This window comes from Talpa europaea, assembly GCF_964194135.1.
Source record: "Talpa europaea genome assembly, chromosome: 3".
NCBI lineage: Eukaryota > Metazoa > Chordata > Mammalia > Eulipotyphla > Talpidae > Talpa > Talpa europaea.
This window is the reverse complement of record NC_140069.1, coordinates 105,592,387-105,609,548: the sequence shown is the minus strand read 5'-3', so window position 1 is coordinate 105,609,548 and position 17,162 is coordinate 105,592,387. Positions and strand designations below refer to the sequence as shown.

Sequence of the window (17,162 nt, the reverse complement as noted above, 5' to 3'; positions counted from 1 at the left end):
CTGTCATCACTAGGAAGTCTGAGGGAGTCTTGCAAGTGCTCTCATGTGTGAGAGTTCTTCTATCAGGTAGTTTATACTCACTTTGAAGGGTCCCATCAGATTGTCTTCTTCTGAACCTGTGTTTCTATTTGACTTTTATACCAGGATTTTTACAATCTCAGCCACAATCTGGTCCACTACCTAAGTCCAGTTGTGTGGGCACTGTTTGTCACAGATGTGCCCCTGGACCCACCAGCCCTGTTCCTAATCCATGTCCTGGTGTGGTCCCTTTCACTTGAATTATGGCTGCTGCCATGACTCCTGCCTGACCAATGAATGTGGAAGAAGTGAGGTTTTCCATAGGAACCCTTGCAACTTCTGCCTGGTACTCTTGAACCAGGTGCCAGTCTTGAAGGAAGCTCTGGAGAGACCCACATGAAGAGGAGACTTCTCGGCTGCCCTTGCAAAGCACTTAGTCTTAGTCATGCCATTCTATTTACTCCTAACTGAGTCCCAGACTCCAAGGGGCAAAAGTAGGCTGTCTCACTCTACCCTTCCTGAATTCCGGCCCCCTCAGAAACATGAGGGACAACAAACTGAAAATTAAACCACTGGCATTTGGGACGGTATGTTACACAGCCATCAGTGACCAGGAATAGGGAATACTGTTTTCATGACTGATGATCCCTGGAGGTATCCAGTGGGTGCACGGTGGGTTTGCAATCCTATTTCTTGTGGTTTCTATATCTGGAGGGATCTGGGACAAGGGATAGTTGATGGACTTTCTGTGATAAAGCTTCCATTTTTTGTTATAGACTATGCAGTTTCCCAGTTCCAGACTTTATTGAGGGAGCCCAGCTCTAATCCTGGAGGCGTGGCCTCCACACAGAGATGTGAAACAGAGCCCCTAAGTGTTCCATTTGATCCTCGATATGTTCTACAGGTTCAGCTCCTACCACCTTCCTGCCTAAGATGTGCCCTTCATTTCTGGTACCTGGAGATTTCACTTCATGCCTTTGAGATAATGACCTTAATTTTTCAAAAAAGATTTTTTCCCCCAGAACTTATAATTTTGAATGGGGGTGAGGGTGAGATATAAGGGAGGAATTTCAGAGGATGACATTTTCACCCAAATTCCCTATCTTCTCTCTAGACAGTTTTTTGGCTTTTGCCCTCCCATCACAAGACCGTGCTCTCAAAACCATGAATGTGCTTGCTCTTTTGAAAAATGCATATTCATTAAAAAAATGTCATTATGTCCTAGGTTATTAAATTCACAGTTGTAGTCTATTGTTCCACCAGGATGGCTCTGACAATTGAGATTCTGTTTGCTGTGGGGACAAGCTAGGGTAGTAACAGATCCAGGAGGTTTGCTCCCTGCCAGTCTGTGTGTCTTTTTAACAATGCCAAAGAGCTATGTCCTTAAGATCAAGACCACTAGTCATCCATCTCTACTGCAGACAATAGCTAATGGGGCCAGACTGCTCGCATGCCTCTCCTACATAATGTAGAATTTTTTTTCCCATTTAGATTTTAATAAAACTAGCAGATGGGAATTCAAGCTGTAACATTCAGCAAGTAAATTAATATACTGCAATGTGGCCCTTTGACAGATACTCAAATGAGTATAAGGCTATCAGGGCAAGTAAATGGAGACAAAAATAATTATGGCAGGAAGGAAACTGGAAACAGAACTGAGCTGATTACATAAGTCCTTTGAGAAATGAATAAAGCACTTTCTCAGAAGTAATTAAGTCTCCTCCTTAGTTAGGCTTGTACACTTAAACACATCTTTAAGTTTTACCTCTGATCAAGACTACAGCGATGACCCAATGCCCTATTTTATTACTTGCCACTTCTGGTCGGGTGTCAGGGGCTTCTGTAATCTGGCTTCAATAATCATTCGAGAAGTGGTTTTTAATCTTGGGTGCCCTTTTGAATCACTGAGGAATTTAATCAACTGTCAATGCCTCTCACACAAAAATGATCAAACGATGTAACTAACGCCTTAAATACATCATTGTATTTAAACTATTATGCCCACCACTCAGTTTCTATATTGGATTTGAATTCTGAAATGATAACTTGGAATACACTGTGAAGAAAGGACATAAAAACAAAGCACCAACAAAAAGATTAAAGAAAACAAAGCAATCTTATAGAATATAAGGCCAAGTTAGTGATTACCAAAAGGGGAGTGGGTAAGGGGTAGGAAACTTGGGGCTAAAGGGGTCAACTGTATAGTGAAGGTGTAAATGGACTTTTATTGGTGAATTTAATGTAGTTGATTATACACATGTTGATTTATATGATGTACACCTGAAATCTAATACACTATTACTTCAATAAAATTATTAAAGAAAATACGGCAAGTAATAGAAGTGGAAAAGTAGATTAGAGAGTTTCAGATCGGCATCAATAGCCTCAGATAAGTAGTTAAACATTTACTTAAATATATTCTATGTTAGAACTCTCCTGGGTGCTGAGTGCAAGGGGTAAGAGATTATAAAAAAGAACAAAACAAAGCAAACCTTAGTTCTTGATTTCTGAGGGCTCATGGTACACTGGGAGAGACGATGTGCACAAATAGCTATAAGGCACATGGTGATGATGAAGTGGCTTAGAGAACTAACTCTATGTCAGTTATTTTTTTTTTAAGATTTATTTATTTATACAAGAACTAGGGTATAGGTCAGAGGCGTGGGAGGGTGAGAAAAGTCACCACAGAAAGCGGGGAGCAGAACAGGCAGACAGACTGAAGACACTGCTGAGGGGAGCAGTGGGCACAACAGGAGAGGTCTGCTGCGCCATGTGGGTTTCTCCCTGACCGGCTGGGAATGGAACCTGTACTGCAGAGGCTGCAGACAGCTTCATAGCGCTGTGCTCAACCTGCTGCGCCACCAGGGAGGCCCTATAAGTCAGTTATAATAGGGAAATCAAGATTAAATGATGTGGCAAATATTTGTAGAATAATTAATGGAAATAAGAATGATGCCTGAATCCCATCTCAAATTCTGACTTAATAGGTGAGGGTAGGATCAGGCATTGGTACTTTTGTCAAGCACTTTTGACAAGAATGTGCAGCCAGTGAGGAGAAGTAAGCTGTATGGTCTTTCCGGCTGCTTCCAAGCAGCTCTGCAGCCATGGAGAGGACACTCCTCTAAGACGCCTGAACCCAAATCTCACATCTCCCAAACCATGACAGCAGAGAACAGAAGCTAGTATTTCTTGACAGGCTCCTTACTAGACAGGCAGGCATTTTCTTAGTATTTCTCAATGCTGGCTGCATATCAAGGTCATCTGGGAAACTTTGCAAAATTGCTCATTTTTAGTTTGGCATGAGACAAATTGAATCAGAATCTTTGGTGTGGACGATAGACATCAGTGGTTTTTGTTTTGTTTTGTTGTGTTGCTGTGGATTTTTAAACTGCTCCTACAAATGATTCTTACCTGCAGGATGACTGAGAACCACTTGCTTTGGCCTGTAAGATGCTTCTAGTGCTTATATTTGTAAATCCAGCCCTTTCTGAAGTTCCTGTTCCCTAGTCAAGCAAGCCTGTTTGTCATGTTCTGAACACACACATACCTCTTAGTATCCTATTTTCTGTGCTAGAACAGCTCCCCACATATCTCTATGGGAAACCTACTTATCATTTAAGATACATTTCTTCCAGAAAGGTCTTTCTTATTTCTTACATGAGACTATAGTTTCATCCTCTTTGAAATTTCTTTAGCTCTTTACCCCAGGAAAAAGACTATTACCTGCTAATGTCATTCTTCCCTGCTGGGCCTAGCAGAGAGTCTTGTGTGAAGTAGATCCCAAATTAGTATTTTCCATTGAATCAGGCCACAGACCAAAGATAGCATTTCAATTATCTAACATAGAGCAAATAGAAAAGTCTTTCCCCTAATGGCCTAAGGACTTCTTTGCAAGCATCTGACTATTCCTGGCTGTTGAACTTCAAAACAGGAAGCACAAAGAACACTTAGCTACTAACAGCAGAATATAGAAACAGGTAGTTCAGAATGAGTAGTTTTCTTACCTTCATCCTTCTGCTTTTTCTCCTCTCCTTAAAGGAAGGCCATTAAATATTTATTCTAGGCATGTTCACAAGAAAATGAAATTACTGGGAATAACTGTTCTTCTGCAAACTAACCAAACCTCTCAGGTTTGGTCAAAAAGTTGCTTTTTAGGTTTTCCAAGCAGGAAAGATTTTAGATACAAGAAATTAGAGACTCAAGGCTCAGGGAAGCTTTGGTTTGAGTTCATAAAGTCAAAAATACCTGAATGCTAGAAAGCTTAATGTGATCTTAGCTACCTGCAGCACCAAAACAGGAAATCAAATGACTTCTAAGAACCAGCTTAGATAGCCTCCATGATAATCTTGTATTTGCCATCTGCTCCTGCTTTGTGAGGCCAACCATCTCTCTTCCAATTCCCTGTCTGTACTCCTCAGTGACAGAAACTGACCTGGAAGCAAATAGGGAAAATAATTCCATGTGTTGCATGAAGTCTTCCCAAAGTACGTTGTACTGCTCTGTCTCAACTTGAATCTGCTCTGTATATTTGGCTAAACTAGTCACTTTAGTGATAATTATATTCCATTGTATTCTTCCTGAACTCCTTCAACTGTGTATGTAATAATAAATTCTTTCTGTAAAGCAACATATCACATTTTATTTTGGTGTACGAACCCACAGTGCTTAGTAGAGTTTTTGAACCTATAAATAGTTTGTATTAGTTTTCATTAATTCATTTACTCATTAACTCCCTCAATAAATATTTAGCAAATGACTACTCTGTGTCAGGCCCTTTTCTCAGTTCTAGTTGAACAAAACAAAGATCCCTGTCCTTCATTTTAAGGGCCAAAAATCAAGGATAAATTCAATACATAAGTAAATTAATGCATAGTAGAAGATGACAATGGCTGTGAAAAATGAAATAGGAAAAGCATATCAGAGTGAAGGAAATCTCAAGAACTCTAGGGCATGGGACAGGTATGCTGTATCAATTAAGTTGGTTAAAGAGAGTCCCAAAAAATAGTATTCATGATTTTTGAAGCACAAGAGATAGTAAGCCATATAAATTATCTGGGGAAAAGTACAGCATGTCCAAAGGCACTGAGGTAGGATTATGCCTGTCAGGTTGAAAGAACAGCAAGCGCTCCTTTGGGCAGGAGCAGAGCAACTGAGGGGGAGAGTGGCAGGAGAGGAAGTCAGGGAGGTAACGGAAAACTCAGATCATAAAACCTTTTGAAAGCTTTTATGATTTTACTCCCTAGGAGAAAGGAGAGACATAGAAAGGATGTGAGCAGAGGCCTAACCTGAGTTGACTGTCATTTCAAAAGGACCTCTCAGATTGCTGAGTTGAGAACATGGAGCTCAGTACATTTTTTCATTAGTGGGTTAGACAGTAATTATTCTGGGTATTGGGGACCATCCAACCTCTGTCACATCTGTTCAACTTGGCCATTTTAGCACAAAAACAGCCATAAACAATAAGCAAACAAATGGACCTGGCTGAGTTACAATAAAACTTATATTTATGAAAACAGGCATTTGATTGGTTTCACTTGAAGAACATAATTTGCCATCCTTGGCACAGACTATGAGGAGGGAAATATAGAAGCAGGATGACTTATTAGGAAGCTTTTGAAGTAAGCCAAAAAAGAGATGATTGTTCAAAACAGTGGAAGCAATAGAGGTGGCAGGAAGTGGTCAAATTTCTGATGTACTCATTTCAAAGTCAGATGATTTCATGATTTCGTGAGCCCCATGGTCTCAGAGGGAAGGCAGTTTTGGTAGAGCTGAGGAGAGCTGGCCTCAGCCCCCCACCTGTGAGTGTTACCCCAATCCCCCACCCCACCCAGCAAGGCCAGATCCAATTGAGATGGGGAAAACTGTGAATGAAGAAGAGCATTGTTAGACATGGCCAGCAAGGTAGTAGATTTATAAGTCTGGAGTATTAGGAATTGTATTTGCCTAGAAAGTATGTTGTATCAATACATTTTTAACACAACCGTTCATTCCTTGAATTTTGATACAATGACCCAATTGTATAAAAACCTTGGGGATTCAGGAGGATGTAATGAGATTTTTGTGGCAGAAAAAGTTCATCATAGATCTTTTCCAATCTCTGTGCATATAAAAATTGCCACACTGTTTTTACTGACCAAGGAACCAGAATTATGTCACCGGAAGCTGTAAAATTTCCCTTAATTACCAAAATTAGGTACTGGAACCAGTTCTTAACACTTAGAGTTTTTGGCAAAATTCATCCTGAATGAAGCCGGTAATGGGTGGACCAGGGGCATCGCTGCATGGGACAGAGTGGCCTCTCCTCTCACACTCCTGGGGATTCTCGGAGTGACTGCAAGTGGTCCTGGAAAGGTAGCAGGCTGCCAATTCTCAAAGGGGCCTTGAACAGATATGGGCACTTTTAAGTTTCTTTTAGAGGAAAATGACAATTTACGACTCCAAGTTCTTCATTCTTGTGTCAAGTCCAGGGGGAAGGTGAGGGGGCAGTGTACAGGAGGTTCTTGAAGGCTCATGGCAGGACACTTCCCCTTTCATTATACACATATGGAAAATGGGAGTATCTAGCTCATAAGTCTGGATTAAGGTTGGAAAGGATGATAATTGTAAACACCTTGAAGGTTGGTGGTTACCACTCACCTTTCCATATGAGCATCAGGAAGAGAAACATGATGATAGTTTATCTGTGTTAATTCTCCCATGTTACAATGAAGAGGATAGCATCATAACTTTATAAATATTCCCTTTCTGAGGCAGTGTTATAGTGTTTTTAATTATCAATGATATCAGAAGGCCCCAACTCCTGGGAAGAAGTATATTATTCTTCCCTCTGGAATACAGGTATTAAGTGCCTGGCTGCCCCAGTCCTGAAGAACTGAAAAAAATATTTTTCCCTCCCATAAATAGATGCTCCTGAGGGTGAGGACTCTGTCTCTGTGTCCCTCTTAACATTTGTAGTGTGCATGGACAGCTACCACTGTGACATCTCCTTTTGATAAGCGCTCTGGCTTTTAATTCAAGTATCTCTCCCACCTATTTGGCCCATATGTTTGGGGAAAGCTAGATCTCAAGGAGAGGGACATTCGACTTCAGCCTCAGCTTATTGGTACAGCCATAAATCTAGTTCTCACTGGTTGATTCAAATAAGAACATACAACTAAAGTAAGTCAGTGAGGTACATGTAAATGTTTTCAAGAACTGTTCTGGGAAGGGTGCCTTCTTACACTGCTGAGAAAACTTCTAGAAGTCCAGTCTTCCTCCACCCACGTGGACAGGGGTTCTCCTGAGTTATTAGAAGGTGGGTGTCTATTATGGGTTGAATTGTGTTTCTCCCAAAATCATATGTTGAAGTCTGAACATCTAGTACCTCAGGATGTGACTGTATTTGAACATAGGGACTGTGAAAAGGTAAGTAAGGTCAAATGAGGTCATATGGTTGGGTCCTGATAACTTGCCCTTACAAGAAAAGGAGCTGGGAACACAGATATTTGCATACACAGAGGAAAGACCTGGAAAGACAAGAAGACAATTGTCCACAAGCCAAGGAGAGAGGTCTCAGAGGATACCAGACTAGCCAACAATTCCATCTTGAATTTCTAGCCTCCAGAACTATGAGAAAATAAATTTTGCTTGTGTAAGGCACCCAGTCTTTGGCAGCCCCAGCAAATGAATACAACAAGAAATGGGAGCAAGGTTTAGGATGATGCCTTTTACCATCAGGACAGGATCCTTGATGATACTACTGAATTGCCAAAGCAAATCAAGCCCCAGGCTTATTTGACTTCTTTATTTGTTCCTCTCATGAACTTTACATGATAAAAACAAAATTATTCCCTTCACTGCTTTATTATTTGCCATGTTAATTATAATCAAATTTACTACCGCATTCTTAGCATAACAGTTCCCCCTTATCTGCAATTTTCCTTTTCACAGTTTCAGTTGCCTGTGGTCAGGCATGATCCCAAAATATTACCTATACCACGATATTTTGAGAAAGAAAGAGACCACTTTCATCTAACATTTTTTATAGTATATTGTTATAATCTATTTTATTAGCAGTTATTTTTGTTAATCTCTTACTGTGACTTATCTTAAGTATATGTATACAAGTGGAAACATAATATACAGAGGGTTCAGTATTACCCAGCTTCAGGCAGCCACTGGCAGTCTTGGAATCTAGCCCCCGTGGATAGGGGTGTGGGCACTATTGTACCTAGTACAATCCCTTATCATATTAAGTACTTAATATTTGTTGAATGAGGAAAGGAAGGAACAAATAAAGAAGTCAAATATGGAGTTGTAGCATATTGAAGCAGGAAGCCCAGGGAGCTAGCAAGCAACAGGATAGGGAGTCAACCTTATTATCACCACATTCCATCATGTGGGTCAGAGCCCGATACTACCATTATTAAGCCACAGGCTCATTTATAAAGATGGCCTGTGGCACTTGTTATAGTCAAAATAGTTTAATTAGCAAACATCTGAAGAGATAAAATTCCCCTGAACTTGTAATTAGAATCACAGGGCTATTGTATCTAGATCACGTCTAGCCTCTTAAGATCATTCAGATAACCCCTTCATTTTAGAGAAGAGAGAAAGAAGGGTTAGTGAGGGTGAGTTCCTTTCCTAGTTCACAGTGTGCTGAAGTAGAGGTAAGGAACAAGAGCAACCCAATTTTTCTAAAGAAGAGAATTCTTGAGGAAGTATTCATTTTCTTTTAATTAAATCATTCCCACAGTGATAAGATAATACCTTCTTTTCCTCTCAAAAAATATTTTCTTTATAAGCATAGACTATCTCTTGAAACGTTCAGCTTCTTTTGAAACATTTAGAGTAGGGAACAGTGATGGCATTGTGAAGCCACTGTAGGAACAATCTGCATGAAAGGCACATGCATTTATTAGATGTTAGCCAATTAAGAATACTTAAGTAGAGTAAGTCAGATAGTAGAGAGATTTTGTAGCATTAAGTAGAAAGGAGCACAAATGTCAGGAAAAAAGAATATACATAGGAAAACTGATTAGGCAACACTTAAAATTTTTGGCGTCTGTCTTGTTTTCTTTGTACATTTTAAGAAACAATGACATTATGAAATAAAAGGCAAAAGATGAGGTAATAACACATTAGATAAGTTGTGAATGGGAAATACTGAAAAAACTGACAGAAATAAAAAGGCACTAGATATTAACAATGAATGTTTTGAGAGTAACCTTAAGAAAAACAACTTTTAGATACTTTGAAAATGATAAAAGTTGAGTTAATACTGCTGATAATGGAATCTAAATCGAATCAATGATTAGGAAAAGTTTAGATAATTCTTTCAAATGCAGAGGAATAGGACCAAGATAGTTAAATGATGAGAGACAAAAATCATATTTATTGCCTATGGATATTTAGTGTTCCTGAATCAGATCAGAACAAATGGAACACCATCAACATTCAGACATAAAAAAAAAAAAATGAGCAAAGAAACCAGTTTAATCTGATATCAAAAGATCTTATAAGGAAAGTAACAGAACTGACCTATCAGACCAGCAGATATAAGCAGGTAAAAGCATGAATCCTGAAAAGGGAAAAACAAAACATAACCTGGAAACAAAGGAAAATGTGACATTCTGTAAAGACATAATAAGATTGATTTTAGACTTCTCCTTCGTAAAATGAAATTTCAGTAGTCAATGGAGAAACATATTTGGAGATCTGTGTTGTGAATTCAAGATTTTTATGCACTTACATATTGTCATTTTTGTGGCTGCTAGAAAAAGATTTTTATAAGTGTCAGTTGCTTGAGAATCCAATTCAACCAACAATTGTGAAAGGGGAAAAATTACCAAAGTATTTCAGAAAATTGAAAGTTGTATCAGAATAGAGGTACCCAGAATCTTTGGTGTGCACTGAAATATGTAAACATAGAAATACTTGCTGGTAATCATTGCAAGCATAAGCACAAGGCAGAAGACAAATGCTATAAATATGTTTTAAAATACCATATTATTATTTTTTAATTTAATGCTTAGCAATCAGATGCAATAAAAAGAAAGTAGATGAACCTGATATTAATATCACACAAATAAAATTTAAAGCAAGGTCAAAGATAATACTAAAAGGATGTGTGTGTATGTGTGTGTGTCAATGGTTTAATTTTTTTTGTGAGTGTGTGTGTATGTGTATGTGTGTGTGAGAGATAGAGAGAAAGAGAACAGAGAGATGAAGCTCATAAGCTTACATTGAAGATATCCTAATGAGGAGTCTTTAGGAACCTAATAAAAATGATAAAAATTTATACAATAACTATTGAATAAAATATTAGTATAAAATATGAGACAATTGAATGCTTTTAATAGAAATTTAATTTACCTATGAAATAGGTGAATAGAGGAAATTTGTAGACTATAACTAATAAGGCAAATTTAAAAATATAAGGACAAAGAATATATTGAGACTGATTATAATAAGGCAGATACTGAAAGGTATATAAAAATAGAACTCTGGTCCACAAGCCCAGAAAGTCAACCTACATCTGCAATAACCAGTCCAGAAAGTCAGGAAATCACTGCTGCCTCCTCCAGATAGCCAGGCCTTGATTGAAAATTGAGTTTCCTTAAATTTTTATCTTAACTTGGGCCAAATAAAGAAAGTCAAAGATGCACGACTAACAATCATGTAGAATGCTATCTATGCTTCTAGTCAGACTGCCGATGCCTTTCTTTGTGGACAACTTCCACTCAGGGTACCCTGCAGTTTTCCTTCTTATTCTGTAAGAGGGTGGTCCCCAGGGAAGTAAATAAATGAACTGAGTATGTAACTCAAAATCCAGGAAATAAAGGTGAATGAAGTCAGCATAGGAAAGAGGCAGTGAACCCTACCTTTGGCCTTATGTACCTCAACACACCTGGCCTCACCTTCCTTTCTGAACCTCTCAATTTTCTCTGCTGGAAGGTAATTAACAGGAAAGTTTTGAGGGTGGCAATTTCTTTAGTTCAGTAGTAAATTGCTCTCCAGAAAGTGCTTCAAGCAAAGCTAATTTCTTTTCCCAATATGGGAAGATTTGGCCTTATCAGAAGAAGAATGTTATTTGAATGTGTGCCCAAAAAAATCTTTCTTTCGTTTGTTGAATACTCAATGGGAGTTAGTCTCATTAGCTCCCCTTCTTTATTACATTTGAATAAAACCGACAAGTTAGTCTTAAAGATGATAAATGACTAATAAATTTTAATTGGCACTTTAACTCATAAAATATAAACAACCATTAAATTCATCCAGAAAATTGTTAGAATGGAAGTGCTAAAAATTGCAGAATGTGCCAAAATAGCAGCTTCAAGATCTGGTTTCTCTCCATTCTCAAGACTCATCTTAGAGGAAAAATTCATTATGGAATATGTAGAGAAGAGTAAGTTAACACTGTTGTTGAAGCAGTAAAAAATGTGGAAGAGAAGAGAATGAGTCAAAATATAGAGGAGCCAAATGAAAACACTCCCTCCATTAAAGTGTCTTGGTAAGTGAGTTGTTCTTTGTTTTCACAAATGAGTGCCTCCAGAGTAACAGTGGGAAACAGACAAATTAGGTGTGGATTCTTCTCTGATACACTGGCTAGAGTGTAACAGAAGTTTCCATTTTAAAATAAACAAATTATATGTGAGTAGCTGTGTATCATTACCGAAAAACAGAGAGAATCCTGTCCTAACTTTAGGAACTAGTATGACTCTATAAACCAATAGGCTTTTATTTTCAGGGACTTTTTAACATCATGCTTTTTCATTCTTCAGCAGGTGATGAAAAAATTTTGATAAAGTTGTTTCAATAAATGAAACTACTACAGTGGTGGCATTAATAGCTAGCATTTATCATACAATTATTCTAGGCTTTTTACTTCATAGATATGATCTCATTAATCCTCCCCACAGCTCTGTGTGGTATCCCCACTTTTTGCTTTAAGAAAATGATATCCGAAGAAGTCACTTTTTCAAGGTCACAGAGCTAGGAAGTAGAATTGCTGATATCTAAACTCAAGTCTGAATACCCTAAAACAATGGCAAAGCAATATATTCATCCACACTGTGGAAATTCTTGTATTATTTTAAAGGATAATTTAATACAATAGTTGACAGAAGAATAATTACTTGGAAAAAAAATCACATCTCCATTGGGGTGTTGATTAAAATCGCAAACTCAAAATGTTGCCACATTTAGCTCTTTACAAAATCTGAAACTGTTAAATTTTGTTTGTCTATACATTGATATAAAACCTCAATGCCTCCCCTTGAAGAATTTGAAGTGAAAAAGTTTGAAATGGGGGCCTCCCTGGTGGGGCAGGCAGTTGAGCACAGCACTGTGAAGCTTTCCGCAGCCTCTGCAGTGCAGGCTTGATCCCCACTGGTGGCAGAACAACCCACATGGTGAGCAGACCTCTCCTGTCTTGCCTGCTGCTCCCCTCAGCAGTGTATTTCAGTCTGTCTACCTGTTCTGTTTGTTCCCCACTCTGTCTCTGGTGAATCCTCTCACCCTTCCGCACATCTGGTCTGTACCCTGGTTCTGGTTTAAATAAATAAATCTTTAAAAAAAAGTTTGAAATGGGTGAAATTTGTCTATTTGTCTTCAGTGACCTTGGCCTCGTCCCTACTCCTTTTCATCCACTGGCCCCAGAATGCTTACCTTTCTAAGAACTCTCAGAAATTCACTCACTCTTGGAGGCAATAAACAAAAGTCAGAGATAAGTGTTTAGAATATTATCACTTTAACAGGCATCAAGGAAGCATTCAAGTGACAGTCAATTCAGACATTTCACAGATTTGAGGGGCATTGAGATGGAGCAGGACAATTTCTGGGGGCCCTGTCCTGCCTGTCTGCCAGTGAGGCAATCCTGCTGTCCCCGAGGAAGCTAGAAACCAGCCAACTGCTCAGCTATAGATATTTTAAACTAAATCACAGCACTTTCACCAGCCTTTGGGGCTTGTCTTCAGTTCTTATATCCATCATCCCTAGTTACTCTTAAGCTCTAGCTGTTCAACCCCACTTATTTATTAAATATATGGCACCAGACTCTCCATTCCACTCTGTGTCACTGGGTTTCCATCCTGAGGTGGCTCAGTGTGCCCATGGGTCACTTATCCCACACAGTCTTCCTGGGAAGGTGCATTTGGTATGGTTAAAAATAATATTATTGGAAAATAGACTGCCTGGGTTTGAATTTCTGGTCCTCCACTCACGGCATGACTTAGAGGAAGATCTAAACCTCTTTGAGCATTAACTTCCCAGTCTGTGAAAGGGGATTATGACAGGACTAAGTTGTAGGATTAAATGAGATAATATAAAGAATTTAGCACAGAGTCATGTACATAATAAACATTTAATAAAGCATAGCTTCAATTATTGTGGCCCTGTTTCTAATGACTTTCCATGACACTCAATTTGCCTCCTAGAACATTGGAAACACTGACTTTCACCATCTCTGCAACAATTACCTATAAATATCTTGCTTCTTGAACACATAATTACTTCCAGCTTTTCTTTAGTTTCTTTCACTAAACCCACCTTAAGACTTGAGGAGAAACTACATCTAGGAAACTTTCCAGATACAGGAAAATAATTTCCTAAGTACATCCAGAAAATGACTTAACATCTCATTCATTTTATATTAACTTATTATGAGAGGGCGTCTGATTACCCACACCCCTGCTTGGCTGAAGGTGGGCTGTCAGGAACCAGTGCTGTCACAACCTCAGGAGCAGGGGGGCGGAGCCACAAACAGCACTGGCAAAGAGCACAGGGGCCCACACAGCTGTGCAGTTCCCAGTGGCCATGGAACTGAGCACCCCAGGAGGAGGGGCAGGATTTTGAGGGCACAGTCCTCTAGAATTACTCATGGCACAGAGGCAGGAAGGACCCACACCCTTCTTCCTCCTGAGATTGGAGGCAATCATCAGACTTTGAATCTCTGTGTATTCTCACTGCCCACCAAGGAGCAGGGAAGGCTTTTTCTAGTAGACAAGTCACAACATTTACCACCCACAGAACTGACCCTTCTGCTCAACTCCTAGTGCTTTACAGTTGGATGGATGAGCTCCCCTTACCGTAAGAACAAATGGCAGCTGGCTTGGTGATGCCGAGAAGCATCAGCCCTTCCCCCATGTGGGCTTAACAGGCATTGGACAAGCCTAACTACTATGCATCTACAGTTTCTCCCAGTAGCAGCATGTGGACCAAGTCCACAGGTTCCTGGCCACTCTGCTCTTGCCAGAGGCTCAGGAGAAAGATACTACCAGCAAAGCCTGCTGAGATTAGAATTAGACTGAAGCTGAAAGGTCATTTGAATTTTGGGGCTCCTAGGAGAACACTACTAGTGGTTTAACTTAATTAGCCTTTACCAGATGGTGAGTGCAGAGGCATATCCTCAGCTCACACAGCTGCAGCACTGAGGGAGGCTTTGAGTTAGATAGTCTACTACAGCAACCATCACATACAATCAGCTGCCCTACCTGGTCTCCACCCTACAGACTGGATTCGTGGACAATCAGCCTGTGCTGCTCTTGAGTTTTGTTGATTCTGATTGGGTCGAGGTTTCAACCAACACAAAAACAGAAAGAACAGCATCTGAAAACAGCACCCTTGGGGTACAATTCTAAAGCAAGACCATTACAGTAGGGCTGGGAGGAAAAGTCATGGAGCTCAATCCATAGAAATAATCACAGAACATCAAATAGAATAAGGAAGAAGAGGAATTCACCCCAGTCAACGGATCAAGACAAAACATTGAGGGAAATCTGTAATGTAACGGAAATAACCAAACTACTCAAAGATACTTCAGAGCAGCAGCCTGATGAAATTAAGAGAGCAATGGATGTGCAAGACAAGAAACACAAGGACAGGAAAAAAAAATGAGAGAACTCTAAAGAGAAATCACAGAAATAAAGAATGCAATCGTTGAAATTAAAAATGCAACACAGGAAATCAGAAATATGCTCAATGAGGCTGAGGAGAGAAATATTGAGACAGAAAATGTGGTAATGGAAACCATCCAAGAAGAACAACAAAAGGAGGAAAGAATTTAAAACAAATGAAGACAACAAAAGAGACTTAGGGGACAGCATCAAGAGGAACAGCATCCAAACCATAAGGATTCCAGAAGGGGGAGAGAAAGGGGTAGAATTCCTATATGAAGATATAATTGCTAAGAACCTCTCCAAACTGGGGAAGAAAACAAATATCAAGATCCAAGACGTTCAAAGAACTCCAAACAAAATAAACCCAAACAGACACACAAGATACTTTATAATTAAAATGGCAAACAATTAAAAAAAAATTCTTAAAGCAACCAGAAAAAAAAGAAGAGTCACATATATAGGAAGCCCTGTATGACTATCAGCAAATTTCTCAGCAAAAATTTTATAGATCTGAAGGGAATGGCATGACATTTTCAATGTGCAGAAAGGAAAAGACCTGCAACCAGGAAGCCTCTAATCTCTGAGCTAATGCTCAGAAATCAAAGGAGTGATAAAGAAATGTAGATAAGTAACAGCCTAAGGCATTGATCTCCTCTAAACATGCCTTGCAGGAAATATTAAAGGGATTGCTATTAATGAAAAAATGAACCCTCATTTAGTAGCAATAAGACTATAAAATCAGAAAGTATAATGGGAGGGGAGAGTGAAAATGGGGACTGGTGGAAGGAGCTTAAAATTAATTTACTCACAACTAAAGATCGGCTGTAAGTACAGAACCAAACACATAAACCACAGGTAACATTAGAACAAAAATACCAAGAAGATAAAAATGGAAGCGGATATTACATAAAAAGTAACTATCAACATGCAAGGGAAGAAAATAAGAGAACAAAAGAATAGAAACAAATTACAAATATACCCAGAGAAAAATAAGAAATTGGCAATAATTGTTTATACTGATTTCATTGATTTCCCAAATATCAATGCCCTTAGCTAATCAATTGAAAGGCACAGAGTAGTTGATTGGTCAGAAAACCAAATCCAGCTTTGTGCTGCCTTCCCCAGGGACGGGGTGCCTGACCGGGTAAACACCACTGCCAGCTTGAGCCCCACCGGGCCTGCTCACACTGGGCAGGGGTGCTGGAAGAGCTCTCCTGCTTTGGCTGTGTTTTGTTTTGTTTTATTAATTTTTTTATTTTTTACATCATTGTTCATTTTTAAACAATATTTGCTTCCTCACCAACCCCTCAGGTTGGGTTTTGTTTTTTCAAGTGCAGCTTGTGCCAGCGGGCCCTCAGGCCATATATGATGGGGCCAATGGTGCCAACAAAGCTGCTTTTGACCGCAGTCTGTGTCCTGGGGATTGGATTTCAAGTATAGCTGAAAAAAATTTAAAGGCAGACGGGCACACATTTGCAAAATATATGCAAATTAAGACTAGCTTATTTTTATCTTTGATATATGTAAATATGATTAATCTACTTTAGCCTAGATTAATATAACTCATGGTGAAATTTCAATTATTTATTCCTTTATCAGTTATTTTGACTATATTTTATGCTCAAAGCTCCCTTGCCATCCAGAAATATACATTAAAAATGTGTATGTTTGATTATTATTGTAACTGGCTAGAGGTGATTTTTAAGGGAGCAACTTCCTTTGTTTAAAAAAGATGGCTGACTTTTTAAGAAAGATGTAATGTTCCCAAGGCCACAGTTTCAAAGCAGTAAGTGAAACAGAATTCCATAATTCAGATAAATAAACATTTGAAGGAGAAAGAAAGTAGAAAAGTAATAAGACATAAGGCTAGAGCAAGGTAAATGAGAAGTATTTGATGGTAGCTGAAATTTTTTAAAATATATAAAATTCAATTTCAACATACTGCTTTTCTGTGATGCACTATCCTTCTGTTGGCTGAAATATTTAAGTAAAGTATTTTAAATATAGAAATACATATTTCTAGAGGTGATTTTAAAGAAAATAAGGGAAAAGGGAGCCAAGTGTGTTATTAAGGACAGAGAATAATATAATTAACAATAAAAATACCAACTAGGCAAGGTAAGATATTCATGAGAGCAAGTAAAAGGTCAGTGGAATTAGGAAGCAAGAACCAGAAGTGATGAATAAGAATGCAAGGTCTAGAACACTTGAAAAAATCCTGGGGAAGACATTAACATGACATAGGGGACTCAAGTCACATTTACATCA

The 17,162-nt window shown here is 38.8% G+C and overlaps 1 protein-coding gene across 1 annotated transcript in view; it reads right to left on the bottom strand.

Annotated features, from left to right (window-relative positions):
* Positions 1-17,162, bottom strand: part of NPSR1 (neuropeptide S receptor 1) — a gene marked incomplete at both ends in the record, with an annotated part of 112,705 nt that overhangs the window by 70,380 nt on the left and 25,163 nt on the right.